The sequence below is a fragment of the Ranitomeya variabilis genome, chromosome 6, assembly GCF_051348905.1.
Source record: "Ranitomeya variabilis isolate aRanVar5 chromosome 6, aRanVar5.hap1, whole genome shotgun sequence".
NCBI classification, from domain to species: Eukaryota; Metazoa; Chordata; class Amphibia; order Anura; family Dendrobatidae; genus Ranitomeya; species Ranitomeya variabilis.
Window position 1 is genome coordinate 20,153,323 of NC_135237.1, and position 23,502 is coordinate 20,176,824.

At 42.7% G+C, this 23,502-nt stretch overlaps 1 protein-coding gene and 1 long non-coding RNA gene across 2 annotated transcripts in view; one reads left to right on the plus strand and one right to left on the minus strand.

The window, feature by feature from the left end:
- The window catches only part of LOC143781409 (uncharacterized), a 443,129-nt gene that overhangs the window by 80,883 nt on the left and 338,744 nt on the right, over positions 1-23,502 (minus strand). The gene's annotated exons all lie outside the window — the stretch shown is intronic.
- LOC143781406 (uncharacterized) overlaps positions 1,712-23,502 on the plus strand; it is a 120,999-nt gene continuing 99,208 nt past the window's right edge. The window contains exon 1 of the transcript XR_013216694.1: positions 1,712-1,722. The gene's annotated coding sequence lies outside the window, so the exon portion shown is untranslated. The remainder of the gene's footprint in view (positions 1,723-23,502) is intronic.

Consider the following 23,502-nt stretch of genomic DNA (forward strand, 5'->3'; position numbering starts at 1 on the left):
GACATAAGGGCAGGCCGTTACACAGGACAATAACGCTGCTGTATAAATCCTCATAGACTGATCAGAATGATAATGTGAACTGTCTGTGTCTCAATTTGTTTGTTTGGATTTTTCTTCAGATGCAAACGTAAATGGTGGATGCCGAAATGCTTTGCTAGAACATCCAGAAGCAAAGTCATAAACATGTAGGTATTTTAACACTTTCCACAAATGGACATGCCCTGATTTCCTAAATGCTGTTTTCTAGATGCAAAATTATACAATGACTCGTCCTGGTAGTTACACAGGTGTCACGGTTCACACCCGTGCTGCCAACAATGTGTCACGGATCCCAACAACATGTCAGGGATCCCGGGTAGGATACCTTTATCTTCCCCACTACTCACACCAATTTGTCACAAACCGGGGTGGTTTGGTTGCCCCTGGTTCCTTCTGAAGGGGATTTATCTATATCCCAGTTCCGGTTTGGAACTTGCAGCTCTCTGGCGTCCCCCTTACCCTCAGGTCAGATTAGGTCCTGCACCTAGGGTAATTAGTCACCAGAAAGGCTGCCTGCTATGTACTGACTATTGGGCATCCTGCAGCGAGGGCATTATAACTACTCCCACAAAGGCGGGAACAATAATTATCAATGCCGCCGTCGCTACAAAGATTCCCAATCGCACAGAACAAAGTATGCTGCCACCAGCTTCGATTCCACAAGGGTTAACTGGTCTGGAGCCAACCCAAATCAGTAGCGTAATTCACTTCAGAGGAAGTGACAGTTCATTTATAGAGCAGAGAGAGACAAGCTAGTAAATTATATATTTTACTCCATAAAAAGGTAGGCAGTGTTTACAAAGTATAAAAGATATTATAAAGAAGACAAAATCATGTGTACATTACAAATAAAATAGGGTTAACATTGAAAAGAGAACACTTACATAGCATTCAGAACATTTCAGCTTGTGACTGGCCGTGTGCTATGGAGGATAAAGGGCTTCCATATATCCAGATGCATGAACACAGCTTTGCCGAGCTGTTGTTAGCTCGCTTCCTGGACCAACTCTTCCCTCAATTCAGCAGGGGTAAAGATATGCCCTCTTGTCGTGACATCACTGAGTGGGCTGAGTAATGACATGCACTCTTTTTCCACCTATTTACAGTTTTTGAGCCCCCAGACAAAGATATTCCTTGGGCAAGGGGAGGGGGCAACGAGGGGCTTTACAGGATTAGTTGTCTGCAGTTTAAAAGCCATACACTGCTCACACATTGGTATCAAGTTGGATAGTATCAGCCATAGGGCTTTGTTTGTTGTATGAGCGAATGCAGAGGGGGAGAAAGGTGGGTCAAAACTGCAATGTGTGTCTGTGACATGGTAATTTCTAGAACTATCTTACATTATGACATTTTTACATTATCGTGACAACAGGTAAAAGATCAGTCCCGTTACAAGTGCATGTGAATTTGATATTCATACAATGAGCTATTAATGTATGAATTATTATTAATAATAATGTTAATTGTAACATTATTTAAAAATATAATATTAATTAGTAATGACATCTATCTAAATCGTGTGGTGACGTATATGAGACAGGTAATGCATTATGTTTGTCGGTGTCCCTATGAGACAAGGATTTGTTGTTGATTATTACATTACAAGGTATTTATTTGTGATAATTTCTTCTATTTCTCCAACAGCAAAAAAGAGCATAATAAAAAACAGAGAAGCATACCAAAGTAAGGAAACTCTTCCCCCATTATTGTATGTGACATGTTGTTACACTAAGGCTCATTATATCAGGGGCAGATACACTTTGTGTCTTCCCTTTATGTCTTTATATTATATGGTATATTTTTAATGGAAGAAACCAATATATTTAAATGTCTATAAGTCCCATTATGAGAGAAAATAATTTCCCTTTTTAGTTCATATCTTCCAAACTCTCTAACCTTCCCGTCCTTTCGTCTCCATTCTAAACACTAGGCTCCTCAGAGTATTTCTCTGCTGCTTTAAGAACACAGCAGCAGAGTAAAGAAAATCACGTAAGTATATTTTTTTTTATTGAAAGATTTTAAGATTAACAAACTCTACATCAGTGTCTTCTTAAGTATTGATTATCATATAAAGAGTCAGTAGGTGACAAATTAGTTAAATTCTTATGCATAGAAAATAAGGTAGGAGGACACCTAACTATTTTACATTCAAAGATAGATTATTTTTACAGAAGCAAGGCACTGCCATGGGCACGGCATGGCGCCATCGTATGCAAATCTCTTTCTCAGCCTATAGGAGGAGATTTTCCACAGTAGTCCCCAGGCCACTTCCCACATGCAGTGCTAGTACAGATACATTGATGACCTGTTAAAAATTGAAAAAATAAATAAAAATTGAAAAAAAGTTTAAATTACCCTCCATTCAAACCCATTCAAAATAAAACAATAACAAAATTAAAAATACACATATTTGGTATTGCCACTTTCAGAAATGCCCGATCTATCAAAATATAAATATAATTAACTTGAATGGTAATCGGCATATTGAGAAAAATAATCGAAACTCCAGAGTTACTTTTTTTTTGGTCGCCTCAATATTGCAATAAAATGCAATAACAGGCGATCAAAAGATTGTATCTACACCAAAATGGAATCAATAAAAACATCAGCTTAACGTGCAAACAATAAGCCATCACCCAGCCCCAGAGCATGAAAAATGGAGACATTACACGTCTCGGAAAGTGGCGCTTTTTTTTTTGCAAACTTTGCATTTTTCTTTTGACCACTTAAATAAAACAGAACCTATACATGTTTGGTATCTGTGAACTCGTAATGACCTGGAGAATCATAACGGCAGGTCAGTTTTAGCGTTTAGTGACCATGGTAAAGAAAAAAAAAAAAACGAAATTTGTGGAATTTTGCCTTTTAGCAGTTTCACTGCACTTTGATTTTTTTTTTCCTGTTTTCAATATACGATATGGTAAAACCAATGGTGAAGTTCAAAAGTCCAACTTGTCCTGCAAAAAAACAAGCCTTCACGCGGCCATATTGACAGAAAAACATTAAAAAGTTATAGCTCTGGGAAGACGGGGAGGAAAAAACGGAAACTCAAAAACAGAAAATCCTACGGTCGTTAAGAGCTTTTTGTTTTAGTGCAAAAAACTTGCACATTTTGCAAAATGTCGCAAAGTTTGGCAAAAATGTTCTGCTTTATATAAAATCAATCTTGGTGGAGGCTGCTGTACATTTCCACAAACATTTTAGTGACTTTTCAAAAAGTTTAAAATTAAAAAAAAAAATCGCATGAAAACATCTGTAAAGTCTAAACCCTGCCCACAAATGCTTAAAACAAAACAGACGCACACAAAACAGGGAGTTTAGGAAAGGTACAAATGAAAAGATGATTATGGTGCAAATGGAAAGCTGGCAAAATCTGCCCCAATCAATGGTGAATCGGCCCCTTCATCTCTAATGAGTAAGTCTGTTCTCCGCTGACATCTGCTTATGATCGGTCTGTCTCTGCCATCTCTAATCCATATTTTAATTACAGAAGTTCAAGAAAGAAGCATGAAATACAAAGAATCTGTGCCTGCGCTAACGCTGTAATGTAACTGATCCGTATGTGCACGATGCCCAGCGACCTTACAGAGGCCTGTAGTATGCCAGCATGCAAGGATGTGTGACAGAGTGGTGAGCGCAGTGCTCGTGCCAGGAGTCCGGTGATGCTATCGGTACATGTGAAACACATTCCCTAGTGGTGTGCAGCTTACCTCTGGCAGCGGTGAGCACAGTGCATGTGCCAGGAGTCTGGTGATGCTGCTATCTGGAGAAGTGGAGAGCACGGTTTGTGGGCTGAGCCTCCGATGGTGCTGCAGGATTACTGCAGAGGGTAGAACGGCAGGAGACCTGGGGAGCGTCCTACCGTGGTGTCAGGTTCCCTCCGTGACCTCCGTAAGCCAATGCAGTAGACTGGCGGTGTGCTTCGGCCAAAAAGCGCAGCCGACCAGTGGCGAGGTTGGAGGTGGTCATGGTCTGGGTGAGGTCACCAGAATTGGGGGACGGGTGAATGAGAGGGCCAGTAAACCAACACGTTTCAAAGGACTCAGTCCTTCTTCGTCAGTGCTGCTGACCCCACCTTAAACCCGGCCATATATATATATATAGATGTGCGCCCCCCACTATGTCCCACTGATACCTATAGTTGAAATGCTCATCTAGTTAAATGAGGACAGGTGACCAATCTGCATATTCAATTATCTACTTTTCATACCCTGATTCCCCGAAAATAAGACCTAGCTGTGGTTTTGCAGAACTGCTAAATATAAGGCCTCCTTCGAAAGTAAGACCTAGCAAAGTTGTTTTTTGATAGCATGCCTGCTAGAACACCAGAGCATACAGCTGTGATTCTTTTTCGCCCGCTGCCGTTGTTCCCTACCTTCACTGTCTGATGCAGGACATGAAGACCGGCCGCCAACCCCGATGTTCCGTTCTGCGGCCATCACTTGTAAAGGTGCAGGCAAGGCATCAAGAGGCCCGTCGCCTGCCGCCTTCCCCGTTGTCAACTGTCAGTCTGTCGTTAACCCGTTTCCTGCTGCCATACCGTACTGTAATCTCCAGGGCCGGACTGAGCATCGGGCACTTCTGGCAAATGCCAGAAGGGTTGATGCCTCTAGTGGGCCACTGGATCTGTTCCTACTTCCGGGGCACACCACGTAACTACGAGGTCCCCCTTCTGCAATGATGCCACATGGATGTTCCCCTGTACTGTGAATGGAGAGTGGCCATCCCATTCCCATGCAGACAGGCAGCACCGGCAGCCTCCACCCACAGAGCATGAGCACACCCTCAGGGAACCACGCACAGACAGCTCAGAGTGATGACGTGTGAGGGTGCTGCGGTCAAACGACCACGAGGGATTATCACAATGGAAAAATATCCCAGTTCTGAAATTTTTCAATGTGTACAAATGTCCGTTTTAGGTTATTGCACCTTCACCCCATAAAACAGAAGAAAAATAATGTAACTTCTGATAACCTGGATGAAAATCCATATAAAAAGCCACCAAAGACGAGCAAAAATGTGTAACCTGCTGTGTTTTGTGTTTACAGCTCCACCATCTACTAAAAAACAACAAAGATTCCAGGTACAGTAAAAATCCTATTTATTACATTCACCGTAAATTACTGTGATCCTCACCCCCCAACATGTTCCAGGAGGATCTATGAATGGAAACATTTGCAAAGAACTTTTTCTTAATTTTGTTTTTCCATTCCATGCCTAGTTTCATCTGAAATTTGACCTTAAGGCCGGCCTCACACTCAGCGTATCAAAATACGGTCCGTATTTTACGGCCGTAATACGCAGAAAAGTCCCCAAAATAGTGATCCGTATGTCATCCGTAGGCAGGGTGTGTCAGCGTATTTTGCGCATGGCATCCTCCGTATGTAATCCGTATGGCATCCGTACTGCGATATTTTCTCGCAGGCTTGCAAAACCGACATCTAATGGATTTATGTGCTCAAATGTTCGTTAAAACATATATACAGTATATATATATACACTCACCGGCCACTTTATTAGGTACACCATGCTAGTAACGGGTTGGACCCCCTTTTGCCTTCAGAACTGCCTCAATTCTTCGTGGCATAGATTCAACAAGGTGCTGGAAGCATTCCTCAGAGATTTTGGTCCATATTGACATGATGGCATCACACAGTTGCCGCAGATTTGTCGGCTGCACATCCCAAAGATGCTCCATACAAGGCAGGATGGATCCATGCTTTCATGTTGTTTACGCCAAATTCTGACCCTACCATCCGAATGTCGCAGTAGAAATCGAGACTCATCAGACCAAGCAACGTTTTTCCAATCTTCTACTGTCCAATTTCGATGAGCTTGTACAAATTGTAGCCTCAGTTTCCTGTTCTTAGCTGAAAGGAGTGGTACCCAGTGTGGTCTTCTGCTGCTGTAGCCCATCTGCCTCAAAGTTCGACGCACTGTGCGTTCAGAGATGCTCTTAGGCCTACCTTGGTTGTAACGGGTGGCGATTTGAGTCACTGTTGCCTTTCTATCAGCTCAAACCAGTCTGCCCATTCTCCTCTGACCTCTGGCATCAACAAGGCATTTCCGCCCACAGAACTGCCGCTCACTGGATTTTTTTTCTTTTTCGGACCATTCTCTGTAAACCCTAGAGATGGTTGTGCGTGAAAATCCCAGTAGATCAGCAGTTTCTGAAATACTCAGACCAGCCCTTCTGGCACCAACAACCATGCCACGTTCAAAGGCACTCAAATCACCTTTCTTCCCCATACTGATGCTCGGTTTGAACTGCAGGAGATTGTCTTGACCATGTCTACATGCCTAAATGCACTGAGTTGCCGCCATGTGATTGGCTGATTAGAAATTAAGTGTTAACAAGAAGTTGGACAGGTGTACCTAATAAAGTGGCCAGTGAGTGTGTATATATATATATATATATATATATATATATATATATGTCATTGAGACACACATATATATATATATATATATATATATATATATATACTGTATTTAAATTTAATTCAGCGCAATATATGTGAAAAGCCGGTAATTCAATTGCCGGCTTTTCATTTCTCCTTCACAAACCCGACATGATATGAGACATGATTACATACAGTAAACCATCTCATATCCCTTTTTTTTTTTTTGCATATTCCACACTAGTAATGTTAGTAGTGTGTATGTGCAAAATTTGGCAGCTGTAGCTGCTAAAATTAAGGGTTAAATGGCGGAAAAAATTGCCGTGGGCTCCCGCGCAATTTTCTCCGCTAGAGTGGTAAAGCCAGTGACTGAGGGCAGATATTAATAGCCTAGAGAGGGTCCATGGTTATTGGCCCCCCTGGCTACAAACATCAGACCCCAGCCACCCCAGAAAAGGCACATCTGGAAGATGCGCCTATTCTGGCACTTGGCCACTCTCTTCCCACTCCCGTGTAGTGGTGGGATATGGGGTAATGAAGGGTTAATGTCACCTTGCTATTGTAAGGTGATATTAAGCCAGATTAATAATGGAGAGGCGTCAATTATGACACCTATCCATTATTAATCCATATATTATTAAAAAGTATTTTAATGAAATAAACACACAGGTTGTTTTAATATTTTATTGCTCTCTCAATCCACCTGAAGACCCTCGCTCTGAAAAATAATAAACCAACAGAGGCGCCATCTGCTGGATGTCCTCATGAAATGGAGCCTTGGAAAAGTTCCCACGCTCGAGTTCATATGAGGACATCCAGCAGAGGGCGCATCAGCGCAACTCAAGGTAAGTACAGATCATCCTGCTTTCCATTCAGTACCCGGGGTTTACAGGCACGAGCGAGTACTTTAGCACAGCTCCTGGCTGTAAAATGATTTAACCCCTTCAGATGGATTTACTTTGTGGGACGTGACAGATCATCTGAAGGTATGTATATTGTTGGTTTATTATTTTTCAGAGCGAGGGTCTTCAGGTGGATTGAGAGAGCAATAAAATATTAAAACAACCTGTGTGTTTATTTCATTAAAATACTTTCATAATGTGTGTGTGTTTTTTTAACCCTTTCATACAATTGGATTAATAATGGATAGGTGTCGTAATTGACGCCTCTCCATTATTAATCTGGCTTAATGTCACCTTACAATAGCAAGGTGACATTAACCCTTCATTACCCCATATCCCACCGCTACACGGGAATGGGAAGAGAGTGGCCAAGTGCCAGAATAGGCGCATCTTCCAGATGTGCCTTTTCTGGGGTGGCTGGGGGCACACTATCTAGAAAACGCAGGTCAGTACTTCTCTATATCATGTCCACCACTAGGTATAACGTTACTTAATTTTGTACCCAATTTTGTACCTATTTTTTGAGCTTTGCTGGTCCGACTGGACCTTGTTCCCACTCTCTATAATAGAACTTTATGTTAGCGACAGCACCCCTGATAGACCTTGCAGAGGTTCTCTATTTGACAGCGATATCTCATAAAGATACTTTTCAGATGGGATCCTTACTTTATATTGTTTTTTGTAAATTATGTTATGTTCATCTGGTTTTGTTTTTATGTAAAGCACCTCATATGTATATAACACTAATTGGTATTTGTGTTTGATTACAGTTTGAGAAAGACCCGAGGCAGGGTCGAAACGTTACTACTCCGTTTATTCTCCCTGCTGTGTGTGTGTATATATATATATAAATTTTTGTCTCAACACATGTGAATAAATACATCACATTTCTGCAAAGATATACCATAAGAGTGCGGCTGATTTTTCTATATTGGACTTGTTGTTGGGTTTTTCCCAAGTACAGCCAGCACCAACTTAAGATAGCTGAGCGCGCTCCTTTTTTCTTAATATCATCTGATACAATCATTGCTAATTGTCTTCCTTACTCTTCTATAGGATGATGTCAGCGGAGGAGGAATTTCGGTAAGTATATCATAATTGGGATCATTGATTCTCCTAGACTCTCCCTGTAATAATCCACCGCAGAGATGTTCGCTATCAGTCTGCACTGGTTATATGAAGGCTCAATAGGATCATCTGTCTTCCTACTATTTTGGTGAATGTGTATGAGTAATATTATTCATTCTTTTTTCTTGTCTTTTTCTTTAGTAAATGGATTGAATCAGTGAAGGCGTGGAAGATAAAATACAAGTATGTATCTTACTACATCTCTCCACATCCATCTATTAGTAGTATGTGTAGAATAAGGGGAGGACTCCATAGTGATGGTATCATGACATTACTGCTCTCTATCACGGGCATTTACAATGTTTCCATATGAAGGATAAAATTGCTTTCAATAATAAAGAATTTAGGCCACGTTGAATTCTTCTTACTGCTCCTCATCCCTTTTCTTCATAGGATAACAATGAGGTTATGAGTAAATTATGGTCAGGCCGGAGTCACACTAGAGAGGACTACGGAGGAGTGCTAAGTGAGAAAAAATCGCATGGCACTCGGACCAGTGTTACTCTATGGGGCAGCTCCGAATCGAATTTTGTAGTATATGTGGTTAAATGCCCCTGCGGTTTAGTTTACGTAGGTGAAATGACACAACACATCCGTGACCGCATATCGAGCCATAAATCCACTATTAGATGCAAAAAGACATGGTTACCCATACCGGATCACTTCATAACAGCCAAACACTCCATTTCACAACTAAGATTCCAAGGTGTGGAACAGGTCGAAAGACCCAGGAGGGGCGGCAATCAGGTCAAGCTACTTAAGAGAGAGGGAGGCCTACTGGATACACACACTACAGACCCTCGCACCAAAGGGCCTCAACAGGGAATTGGATCTAGTGACTTAGGACCTCTGGTTGAACTACTGAGTCAGTCATATTTTGCTATAATATTGTTTCCGTGCAACATGTTGTCTCTATATGTATAATTGTACATGAGTTATAACTTATCTTAAGATCTCCTTCGTAAGAGGACCAGAGTATGGTGGAACCATGCCTATTTTGAAAAGTATTTACAAGGGAAACTAATCCCTCGTGGTCTCAGGATACATGTGTTTCCCTCCTTCCCTATCCCTGATGGTAACTTCAAAGAGAGATGGGAGGAATTGTCTAACACATGTTCACTGGATTATATGACACTCTTAAAGGAGATGGACTCACAGACATTGAGCAACATAGAAACTGAAATTGAGTCTATTCAATTGTTTCTTCCAAAAGAGATGTCTTCTGAAGCACTCAAAAAGTTGAATGACACTATTGATGCTGATTTGCAAAAATGGGCAACTGAGATACAGAATAACAAGGCGAGGAAATTTAAGCGAGATGTGCGTGACAAACAAACAGCTAATGTTTATAGATGGCGTAGCCAGGGTGATCGCTCCCGTTCCCGCTACAGGAACATCTCTAGTTCCAGATCTAGATCTCGGTCAATAACATCCAACATTTCCCGGGAAGCTCAATCTATTCAGATGTCTGAAGACCTGGTGGGATCCACAGTGTCCCAGAATAGAATTACAACTAGACAAACATCTAAGAACAAAGGCTCAGCCGGTAAACGACCAGGGACAAGCACCCAGGGGGGCCTTCAGGTATTGAATCTGTCTTCGCGTATATTTACAAATACACAAATTGCAGTATTGAGTAGGGGCCTGACTTTCTCTCCCACCCACCCCTATAATTTCTTCACAGCACTGAAGGATCTCCATCTCTTCTCTAGGAAATTAATCCCAAGGAAACTACATTATAAGAGTCATGATCCTTCTGACTCTTTGACTGAGACGGAAAGGGAAACTTTACAAATTTTGGAGGAATTGTTAGAAGAACAATCTCCAACACCTTCAGGTAGGTTTCCTCCCTCCATCATGCCCAGATCAACAAGGTTCCCCCCCTGTCCGGCGGTGGATCTGTTTACTAAGTTGGTAATTGCCGACTTGAAAAAACTTTCATCTAAACGTACTTTTGACAATTTGACGTATAGCCAACGGTCCGCCATAAAGGAGCTACAGTCTTATACTGATGTGGTTTATAAACCCGCTGACAAGGGGGGAAACATCGTGATCTGGCCATGTTGCAAATATGAAAAAGAAGTGTTCCGACAATTGAAGGATACTTCAACTTATACCAAACTTGCATATAATCCGATGCTTTCCTTTGCGTCTCAGCTACAAATTTTACTCTCCGGTGCTGTGGATGAGGAAATTATTGACAAAAAGGTGTGGGAGGGTCGGACGGTCAGGCACCCCAGAATTCCCACCTTTTATCTTTTACCAAAGATCCACAAGGACCCCGTTGACCCCCCGGGACGTCCGATTGTGTCAGGCATCGACGGCCTCTGTGACCCGATCTGCAGATTCATAGATTTCTATCTCAAACCTTTGGTCGAGGTATTACCGTCGTACGTCAAAGACACAACGGACGTCCTTACTCGGGTGGATGGGGTCCTTGTGGATCCTGATGTGCTCTTGGTCACTGCAGACATTCAAACATTATACACTTGTATTGACCATGAGCAAGGTATAAAGGCAGTGCGCTTTTTCCTGGGAGCCTCCGACCTGGGCGGCCCTCTGTGCAATTTTATCCTCGAGCTGCTGCGCTTTATCCTCACCCACAACTTTTTTATATTTAAAGATTCTTATTATCTACAGAGGCGCGGCACGGCCATGGGCGCGGCCGGCGCGCCCTCGTATGCTAATCTCTTCCTAGGTTACTGGGAGAGATTCCTTTTTGGCGACGAGGGGGCACGGGCCGCTGCCCATGTGCTGTGCTGGTTCCGATATATAGATTATTTTCTATTCTTGTGGGGGGGAACGGCGCAGCAGCTCGAGGACTTTATGAGTCAGCTGAATGATAATCCATATAACATCCGTTTAACTTACAAATTTGATAAAAATTGCATTGAGTTCCTGGACGTCCTTCTGGAAATCGACAATACACGTCGGGTCCAGACGGACGTCTTCAGGAAATCAACGGCTGTAAATTCTCTTCTTCATGCTGACTCTGCACATAACCCAGCCACAGTGAGGGCCGTCCCGGCCGGACAGTTTCTTAGGATGAGGCGCATCTGCTCTACGGAAGACAGATTTCAGGCTCAATCCCTGGCTCTCAGGACACGCTTTGAGGAGCGTGGTTATAGTCGCAGGTGCATTAGACGTGGCTATGACAGAGCCCGAAGGATACCACGTAGGGATCTTCTCTACACGACAGGAGATAAACCCAGGGTTAGAGGCAAGGATGAGACGATTAGGTTTATAACAACTTATAATCATGAGTGGTCCCATATGCGAGAAATTCTTTCTAGACATTGGCCAATTTTGTCAACTGAGCCATGCTTGCGCTCTGCCCTGGGGGACTTTCCTGCCATGACAGCTCGTAGATCTCCTAATTTGAGTAACATGCTTGTACGTAGCCATTATGTCCCTCCTGCCACTAATCCATTTGGTTCTAGAGGTCCCACTTTGGGATGTTTTCAGTGTGGACACTGTGTGGCTTGTGTTAATATCCTGCGGACCACCTCATTTACATCCTCTGACGGATCCAGGACTTTCTCAATCAGACAACATATTTCATGTGGCACCAAAAATGTCATCTATTACGCTACATGTGGGTGCCCATTGATCTATGTTGGTCTTACCTCTAGAGAGCTTCGGATCCGCACAAGGGAGCATGTGCGAGATATCCGGGCGGCCAGGACCACGGTCGATGCCTCTGAGTTAAAAACATTACCCCGCCGCTTTAAATTATACCATGATTGTGATGCGGGGTCCTTGCGGGTCAGGGGCATCGACTGTTTTCACCTGGGCGCCGACTATAAGAAGATACTCGCACAGCGCGAGGCAAGTTGGATTGTTCGCCTCAACACTGTTACGCCTCACGGCTTGAATGAGTCACTCAGTTTTTCTTCATTTTTGTAGGCCACATCATTTTGAGGTTCCATGTATTTCATTTATTTTGCTATTGGTCTGTTTCATATATTGTTCCTGCCCGTTTCCCACCCTGTCCCCCTCTTGTAGGAATAGGTACCACATGCTGGTTCCATTTTTATTGTTTTTAATGTTTACTAATATAATCTTTGTTTTTTATTTATGTTTCTCTATAGTCTTTTTGATTTTTCTTTTTGTGTGCCTGGGAGGACGGATACCTTCACACTTACCCACCAGCAATACTGCACATGAACCCAGCAGAGACTTGGAAGATGCGTCCCACAATCCAACGAAAAATCGCCACATTAACTGAAAAGATGGACCATATTGTGGCAATTTAATGATTTGTACCTATTGTTGGATTCTCATGTTATGTCTATTGGGGTATCTGTGTCCCTGTATTCATTGGGCTCTTTGCGCATTGGTGGTTCTTTTGTGTGTACATTTTTACTGATTTTTTGTTACACGGGGCTAATTGTCCTTGTACCTGCGGCTGTGCGCATCCGTTGGTTGGGGCTGCGGTCTCCTCCCCCGGAGCGGCGTCTTCTGGCCTCGCACATGTGACTGGGGCCTTTTCCCCGCCCACATGTTGTGATGCTTGACGCCTGTCTCTGGTGTAGGACCTGCGGCTCGACCGGCGCATGCGCCGTTACGGCCTCTGTTCATTGGCTGTTATGCAGCATGTGATGTGTCACATGCTTCTATTTAAGGTCCTTTTCGGCACATTTGTACTATTCCCCTTGAGAAAGCAGCACATTTCCAGGCGAAACGCGCGTCGGGGGTTCCTTTCTATTCCAGCTGGGTTCCAGTCCGGTGTGCTCTATTGCCCTGTAACTTGCGGTAAGTCCTGCGTAAATAAATACATAGACATTTTACTTTTCAATACGGCGGGTACTTGTCGCTTTGCGACTACCAGTATTTTGACCATGTCAGACTGGTTACTCTAATAGGGACATAGTTCACACCGGTGGTTACCTGTTTCTTTTTTACCATTCTTGTGCACCTTAATTCTATTTATATGTGTGATGTTACTTTTTGCTACTATGTATGACCTTTTTTGCTTTTGATAATATAATAAATTATTTATACCCGTTATACTCCGGTTTCTCCGTGTTACTTAGCTCTGATATGGAGTGGGTTGCCTCAGGCTTTGGGCTTTCTCTCACTATTTAGTGCTAATTGCCCAATTTTCTTTCTTAATAATATGTGGTCTGGTGTTGTTATAATGAGTTATAACTTAGTGGTGGATGTGATTATTATTTGTTTCTTAAGTTCTAACCTTTTATTAATTCTTATAGATGCACTGAGCCGACTATCTATTTCTTACACCTGCCATGGGTAAGTTACAAAGTCCCCCAGTTTTATTTTTTCTTTATTTTTATTTTTTATATTTTATTGTTTATTTTTTATCTTTATTTTTATTTCTATTTTTATTTCATTTTATCATTATTTTTATTTTTTATTTTATATTTATTTTTATTTTTTTCCTTTTGATCTTTATTCTGATTTTGATTTTCATTTTATTTTACTATATAATTTTGTTCGATTTAGTTTCATTTATTATTTTTTATTACCTCCTTCATTATTATTATTTTTGTTCTGTTCTATTATTTCTCTATTTTTCAATTTTCCTTTTTATTGTCAATTTTTTCTTTTTTCAGTATATTTTCACTTAGGTTCAACCTTTGTTCCATTTTTTCAATCCGATCTTCTCGTTTTATTTTTCCGATTTGATCTTTATTTTTGGCTCCCTGCAGTTTTACCAATGGTTCCACGTTTTCTCCCCATTATTCTTACTGATATGCCTTTTACAAAGGACACTCTCGCATTTTATACCCTTCCCACTCCTCTCTCTTCTCCCCCCATTCGCCACACCTCCTCCCAGATAACTCAGCCCTCCTTGACATACGAGCACTGTGCTCCCAAACATTGCGCGCGCACAGCTTCCACACCTCCCTTGGGAGATCTAGCAACTGCACAGCACATTACAGAGACCCCAAGCCTCTCTCTCACCCCCCACAGTGCGCTGGCACCACTCATTAGGGGCACACATACAGCGTCCCACACCTCCCTTTGGGAGCTGCAGCCTCCGATTGAATAGGTGCTATAAGTAGAGGCACAATTACCCATGCAGGCACACATGCCCACAGAAGCAGGACGTCCCGACACCACAACAATAGGAGGTTGGTGACTCATCTGTATTTCCTACCACGGCCCCATTACCTTTAATCTCGCATCTTCTCACAAGGGGCCCTCTCTCCTCTTTATTCGCAGCCCTTAAAGGGACCACACTTCTTATTTTGCCCACTATCTAGAAAACGCAGGTCAGTACTTCTCTATATCATGTCCACCACTAGGTATAACGTTACTTAATTTTGTACCCAATTTTGTACCTATTTTTTGAGCTTTGCTGGTCCGACTGGACCTTGTTCCCACTCTCTATAATAGAACTTTATGTTAGCGACAGCACCCCTGATAGACCTTGCAGAGGTTCTCTATTTGACAGCGATATCTCATAAAGATACTTTTCAGATGGGATCCTTACTTTATATTGTTTTCTGTAAATTATGTTATGTTCATCTGGTTTTGTCTTTATGTAAAGCACCTCATATGTATATAACACTAATTGTTATTTGTGTTTGATTACAGTTTGAGAAAGACCCGAGGCAGGGTCGAAACGTTACTACTCCGTTTATTCTCCCTGCTGTGTGTGTATATATATATAAATTTTTGTCTCAACACATGTGAATAAATACATCACATTTTTGCAAAGATATACCATAAGAGTGCGGCTGATTTTTCTATATTGGACTTGTTGTTGGGTTTTTCCCAAGTACAGCCAGCACCAACTTAAGATAGCTGAGCGCGCTCCTTTTTTCTTAATATCATCTGATACAATCATTGCTAATTGTCTTCCTTACTCTTCTATAGGATGACGTCAGATCAGGAAGAAGAGGAGGAATTCCTGTAAGTATATCATGTAATTGGGATCATTGATTCTCCTGGACTCTCCCTGTAATAATCCACCGCAGAGATGTTCGCTATCAGTCTGCACTGGTTATATGAAGGCTCAATAGGATCATCTGTCTTCCTACTATTTTGGTGAATGTGTATGAGTAATATTATTCATTCTTTTTTCTTGTCTTTTTCTTTAGTAGATGGATTGAATCAGTGAGGATGTGGAAAATAAAGTACAAGAATGTATCTTACTACATCTCTCCACATCCATCTATTAGTAGTATGTGTAGAATAAGGGGAGGACTCCATAGTGATGGTATCATGACATTACTGCTCTCTATCACGGGCATTTACAATGTTTCCATATGAACGATAAAATTGCTTTCAATAATAAAGAATTTAGGCCACGTTGAATTCTTCTTACTGCTCCTCATCCCTTTTCTTCATAGGATAACAATGAGATTATGAGTAAATTATGGTCAGGCCGGAGTCACACTAGAGAGGACTACGGAGGAGTGCTAAGTGAGAAAAAAATCGCATGGCACTCGGACCAGTGTTACTCTATGGGGCAGCTCCCATCATCCGTTGTTTTCTCAGTCGTATTTTAACTGGGAAGGAAATGGCAGCATGCTGAGATTTGCACCGTATATTGGCCGAGACTCGCCAGTGCAAGTCTATGGGGGCGAGAAAAACTCGCACACCACACGGACCATCAGGGTGACTTGCGAGAAATACGCAGCGGTGTTCTATAGAAAAGCCGTCAATTCAGTGCGGTGTACAGTAAAATCACACTGACAGGTTACAATAGAATAGAAATCTACACATAGTATAGGTATATACACTCACCGGCCACTTTATTAGGTACACCTGTCCAACTTCTTGTTAACACTTAATTTCTAATCAGCCAATCACATGGCGGCAACTCAGTGCATTTAGGCATGTAGACATGGACAAGACAATCTCCTGCAGTTCAAACCGAGCATCAGTATGGGGAAGAAAGGTGATTTGAGTGCCTTTGAACGTGGCATGGTTGTTGGTGCCAGAAGGGCTGGTCTGAGTATTTCAGAAACTGCTGATCTACTGGGATTTTCACGCACAACCATCTCTAGGGTTTACAGAGAATGGTCCGAAAAAGAAAAAAAATCCAGTGAGCGGCAGTTCTGTGGGCGGAAATGCCTTGTTGATGCCAGAGGTCAGAGGAGAATGGGCAGACTGGTTCGAGCTGATAGAAAGGCAACAGTGACTCAAATCGCCACCCGTTACAACCAAGGTAGGCCTAAGAGCATCTCTGAACGCACAGTGCGTCGAACTTTGAGGCAGATGGGCTACAGCAGCAGAAGACCACACCGGGTACCACTCCTTTCAGCTAAGAACAGGAAACTGAGGCTACAATTTGTACAAGCTCATCGAAATTGGACAGTAGAAGATTGGAAAAACGTTGCTTGGTCTGATGAGTCTCGATTTCTGCTGCGACATTCGGATGGTAGGGTCAGAATTTGGCGTAAACAACATGAAAGCATGGATCCATCCTGCCTTGTATGGAGCATCTTTGGGATGTGCAGCCGACAAATCTGCGGCAACTGTGTGATGCCATCATGTCAATATGGACCAAAATCTCTGAGGAATGCTTCCAGCACCTTGTTGAATCTATGCCACGAAGAATTGAGGCAGTTCTGAAGGCAAAAGGGGTCCAACCCGTTACTAGCATGGTGTACCTAATAAAGTGGCCGGTGAGTGTATATATATATATATATATATATATATATATATATATATATATATATATATATATATATATATATATACACTGCATGTCAGTGAAACACAAATATGTATCTTTATATTTCATACAGAGCTAGATAGCAGAATAGCCGATAATTCATTTGTCGGCTACTAAAAATCATTGCAGAACCCAACAGGATAGGAGACATGGTTTACATACAGTAAACCCGTGCAGAACAGTTAGATTTATAGATGTCAGTGACTAAGGCTACTTTCACACTAGCGTTAACTGCATTCCGTCACAATGCGTCGTTTTGCCGAAAAAACGCATCCTGCAAAAGTGTTTGCAGGATGCGTTTTTTCACCATTGATTAACATGAAGCGACGCATTGTGACGGATTGCCACACGTCGCACCCGTCGTGCGACGGATGCATCGTGCAGTGGCGGACCGTCGGGAGTAAAAAACGCTACATGTAACATTTTTTGCTCACGACGGTCCGCTTTTTCCGACCGCGCATGCGCGGCCGGAACTCCGCCCCCACCTCCCCGCACCTCACAATGGGGCAGCGGATGCGCTGGAAAAATGCATCCGCTGCCCCCGTTGTGCGGCGGAGACAACGCTAGCGTCGGGAACGTCGGCCCGACGCACAGCGACGGGCCGAGCCCGACACTAGTGTGAAAGAAGCCTAATACTGTTAGTATTATGTGTGTGTAAAATTTGGGATCTGTATGTATTTACTAAAAGAATGTATTCATGGAAAAACTGGCGTGGGCTCCCGCACAATTTTTCTCCTCCCTGAGGTGTATTTTTGAGTACACCAAAATGGGGGACCAAAAGTTGCAAAATAAGTTCAAGAGAGGAGGAAAAAAAAAAAAAAAAAAATTTTGGCTATTCGACAGATTCATGAATCGCGAGCATCATTTTGAAAAATTTGGTGCCAAAACAGAAACCAACACCACGAGATAAAAAAGGAAAGTGATTTAAAAAAAGCTGCAAATCATGAGCCAAGGTGTAAATGATTCTGTTAAAGGAAGGGATTTCCTCTTACAATACTAAATTTATAGTTATCAAATGGAGGATCTCTCCTTACACCTCTATTGAGGTTCGATATCAACTATTATCGCTGAACTTGGCTATTAATAATTAATATCCACTACATATGCCTCAACGTTATCTTTTCCTTATACTATACACTGAGACAAAACAGTGTAACAATAAAGGATATTTATTACACACACACACACACACAAGTCTGCAGTCTATAACATACATATATATTTATACCCAAGCTAGCGACTATAAATATATATATATATATATATACACATATACGGATACTACAACTCTGTATACTGTAGTGATATTACTGTATTAGTGATATCCCAGCAATAACACACAGTAATAACCCACAATATCCAGTAATATCACAACAATATCACACAATATAAAAACCCACAATTAACTGCCCGATTACCCAAATCACACACACAATATCAGCCCTCCCATCTATAGCTTACTAACCCTAAGGCCTAAGAGGTTACAGGGCCTAGTAAGAAAAGGGGGTACAGAGTATACTTATCCACCATCCATGATCATTCCAGCATGCAGGCACAGCAAAAAAGAGAGAACCACCTGGTCTTGTCCCTTATATGTGACCAGCTAAAAGCGGTGTGTCCAGCCCCAGGCGTGGGGGATGAGGTCACAAGTCTATTGTCCACTGGCAAAGGTACATCCCCTCAATCCTAAAGGAAACTTGTTTTTCCAGCTCATGGCAGCTTTGTTTTACAGCAGGCTGGAGGGGGGAGCTTCATGTGGAACACATGGCAGGATTATATCACTAAACACATGTCTATGTAAAGATATACATTTTGGGGCACTTCCCCTTCTACAGATTCTCACCACAGCTGTATGTTCTTTTATAGGCGCAAAAAATTTAGAAGAGCTTCCCGCGTCCCTGCTCTGGAGACAATTTTGTAAGTTGGTGTAATAAACGGTAATATTTATTAGAGGTTCCCCCATATAATCTATTGCCATAATCAATGCATCTATAAGGGGAAACGATGTAAAAAAGCGTAGGAAATGCAGGAGGATTTCACATAGGGCGCAGTCAGACAGCCATATAACAGGGATGACGATTGCATCGCAATGCTCGGACTGGCCGGCGGCTATCCCAGCCCTAGTGTGACAGTTACATAGAAATACATGGTGTCATGCTCAGGTACGGAGAGCTGCCGGCCAGTCTGAGCATTCCCATGCAACAGTCGTCCTTATTTTACGGCCGTCTGACTGCGCCCATACCCTCATTGTCACTGTACCACCAGCAGCCGACACAGGGGCACTCATGTATAAAAACTGTTCTAAGACAAAGTATCAGTGTGGCCCATCAGAGCCAATCAGATTCCAGGTTTTAGCATCAGTTTCCTTTAACCCCTTAAGCCCCAAGGGTGGTTTGCACGTTAATGACCGGGCCAATTTTTACAATTCTGACCACTGTCCCTTTATGAGGTTATAACTCTGGAACGCTTCAACGGATCCCGGTGATTCTGACATTGTTTTCTCGTGACATATTGGGCTTCATGATAGTGGTAAAATTTCTTTGATATTACCTGCGTTTATTTGTGAAAAAAAAAAACGGAAATTTGGTGAAAATTTTGAAAATTTCTCAATTTTCCAACTTTGAATTTTTATGCCCTTAAATCACAGACATATGTCACACAAAATACTTAATATGTAACATTTCCCACATGTCTACTTTACATCAGCACAATTTTGGAACCAAATTTTTTTTTTTTGTTAGGTTGTTATAAGGGTTAAAATTTGACCAGCAATTTCTCATTTTTACAACACCATTTTTTTTTTTGGACCACATCACATTTGAAGTCATTTTGAGGGGTCTATATGATAGTAAATAACCAAGTGTGACACCATTCTAAAAACTGCACCCCTCAAGGTGCTCAAAACCACATTCAAGAAGTTTATTAACCCTTCAGGTGTTTCGCAGGAATTTTTGCAATGTTTTAAGAAAAATGAACATTTAACTTTTTTTCACTAAAAATTTACATTAGCTCCAATTTGTTTTATTTTACCAAGGGTAACAGAAGAAAATGGACTCCAAAACATGTTTTACAATTTGTCCTGAGTACGCCGATACCCCATATGTGGGGGTAAACCACTGTTTGGGCGCATGGCAGAGCTCGGAAGAGAAGGAGTGCTATTTGACTTTTCAATGCAAAATTGACAGGAATTGAGATGGGACGCCATGTTGCGTTTGGAGAGCCACTGATGTGCCTAAACATTGAAACCCCCACAAGTTACACCACAAGTTACACCATTTTGGAAAGTAGACACCCTAAGGAACTTATCTAGATGTGTTGTGAGAGCTTTGAACCCCCAAGTGTTTCACTACAGTTTATAACGCAGAGCTGTGAAAATAAAAATTAATATTTTTTCCACAAAAATTATTTTTTTAGCCCCCAGTTTTGTATTTTCCCAAGGGTAACAGGAGAATTGGACTCCAAAAGTTGTTGTCCAATTTGTCCTGAGTACGCTGATACCCCATATGTGGGGGGGAACCACCGTTTGGGCGCATGGCAGAGCTCGAAAGGGAAGGAGCGCCATTTGGAATGCAGACTTAGATGGATTGGTCTGCAGGCGTCACGTTGCATTTGCAGAGCCCCTGATGTACCTAAACAGTAGAAACCCCCCACGTGACCCCATATTGGAAACTAGACCCCCAAGGAACTTATCTAGATGTGTTGTGAGAACTTTGAACACCCAAGTGCTTCAATACAGTTTATAACGCAGAGCCATGAAAATAAATAAAAAAAAATTTTTTCCCCACAAAAATGTTTTTTTAGCCCTGCAAATTTTTAGTTTCCCAAGGGTAACAAGAGAAAATGGACCCCAAAAGTTGTTGTCCAATTTGTCCTGAGTACGCTGATACCCAATATGTTGGGGGCAAATCCGTTTGGGTGCACGGCAGAGCTCAGAAGGGAAGGAGCACTGGTTTACTTTTTCAACGCAGAATTGGCTGGAATTGAGATCGGACGCCATGTCGCGTTTGGAGAGCCCTGATGTGCCTAAACAGTGGAAACCCCCAATTGTAACTGAAACCCTAACCCAAACACACCCCTAACCACAACACACCCCTAACCCTAATCCCAACCTTAACCACACCCCTAACTAAAACATACCCCCAACCCTAAACCCTAACTTTAGCCCCAGCCCTAACCCTAACTTTAGCCCCAACCCTAACCCTATCCCCATCCCTAACCATAAAAATGGAAATAAATACATTTTTTTTATTTTATTATATTTGCCTAAGAGGGTCATGATTTACTTTTATAACCATTTTTTAGAGGATTTTTATGATTGGCAGCTGTCACACACAAAAAGACACTTTTTATTGCAAAAAAAATAGTTTGTGTGTCTCCACATTTTGGGAGGTATAATTTTTCCATATTTTGGTCCACAGAGTCATGTAAGGTCTTGTTTTTTGCAGGACGAGTTGACGTTTTTATTGGTAACATCTTTTTTTTTACATTATCACATTGTCTCAGGGGGAGGACATCACTATATAGTGACAGATCGTTGATCTAACACTTTGCAGAGCACTGTGTGCTCTGAGCAGGCGCTTGTAAGCCACCTCCCTGCAGGACCCGGAAGTAGCCCCGCAGACATTTTGGATCCGGGGCCTGCAGGGAGGAGACGCTCCGTACAAGGTGAGTACATCGCCTTGTACCGAGGTCTCAGGGAAGCCCGCAGGGATCCCCTTCCCTGCGCGATGCTTCCCTATGCCCCCGCAATGCTGCGATCATGTTTGATCGCAGAGTGCCGGGAGTTAATGTGCCAGGAGCGGTCCGTGACTGCTCCTGGCACATAGTGCCAGATGTCAGCTGCGATAGTCAGCTGACACCCAGCCGCGCTCCCCCCGAGAGCGCTGCATATCGCATATGACGTACTATCCCGTCATTGGGAATTAAGTCCCAGGTCACCTTGACGGGTTAGTAGGTTGTCACGGAGTGACTGACCCAGTATAAAACGACCCAACCGTAGGTCTGTCACGAACAGCACAACACACAAGGGAACACCGGGGACACAATTACAACGGTGGGCCCTGTCGGTACGGACTGGGGGAATGGGCACCTCCTGCACTGGCCTGCAGATGTGTCCTGATCTTGCTACCGTCCCTATACGGGTTCTTTCAACCCATCGCCGACCAGGATACCTAGTCCCTCACTTGCCCTGCACCTATCCCTAAGAAGGGAACTGGCAGGTGAGAGCACTGGTCCCACCGCTGCACTAATACAACACGGGGTAAGGAATTACAGACAAGGTAAAGGAAAACAACACTTAGCTTAATGCTGCAAGGCACAGCACAGCAGGAAGAAACACCACATTCACTGGGCACAGCAGTAGAACAACAGTTCCCAGCAAGCTCCTACTCCCAGCTTCGTCGCTGAAGAATGAACTAACACCGACAGTCAGCTGATGAACCAGGTGACCTCTTAAAGGATGGAGGGAGTGGTCACCACAAACATCAGCTGACCCAGCAGCAATGCAATAACACCAGCGGCCACCGGGGGGGAAAAACTGCATTAACCTCCGATGACCAGAAAGGAAAAAAGGTCTTAAACTGAGGCAAACCAGATCTGCCACAAATCTAAAATTGGATCGTGACAGTACCCCCCTTTCAATGAGGGGCCTCTGGACCCTCAACACTGGACCTCACCAGTAAACAACCTACAGTGAGAACGTCTCGATTCACCAGAGTTCACCTCCTCAGTCACCTGACCCTCAGGTTTACGGTGGACACATCACGATGGAGATGACAACGTAGACGGCACAAATCTCCAGAGCGCCGACCTGTGGAATGAGTTGTGTATGGGCATTACTGAGGGTAACTCCAACTGGTAAGTCTTCGGACTGACAATGGCTGACACCCGATATGGCCCGATTACCCTCGAACTCCAGCTTCCAGTTCCACACTTCCACCTGATATTTTTGGTGGACACCTATACGTAATCATTCACACACAGGTCCGGACCTGAACGTTCATTTTCACGCATGCGTCTGCCACAAGATGGTGAACTCTTTACAGAACCGACAACATAGGTGTCCCCCTGTGTCACCAAACTCACCCCCCCACTATGCACCGAGGGAACCACCACCCTCCTCTGACCCCTCCTCTTAAGAAGTCTCTGACATACCGGGTTAGAATGTAGTGAGGGTGGACCTCCTTACCTCGCCCTTTAATATTTCAGAAATAAAGAGTATAATCCATAATTTGAAACCACAAAAATCGCCAGGTCCTGATGGATTTATTAATGAATATTACAAGATTTTCACAGATGTCTTATCCCCGCATTTAGAACAGATCTTCAATAGAGCATCACACTGTGGCTTTTTTTCCCAAGGAAATGCTTGAAGCAACAG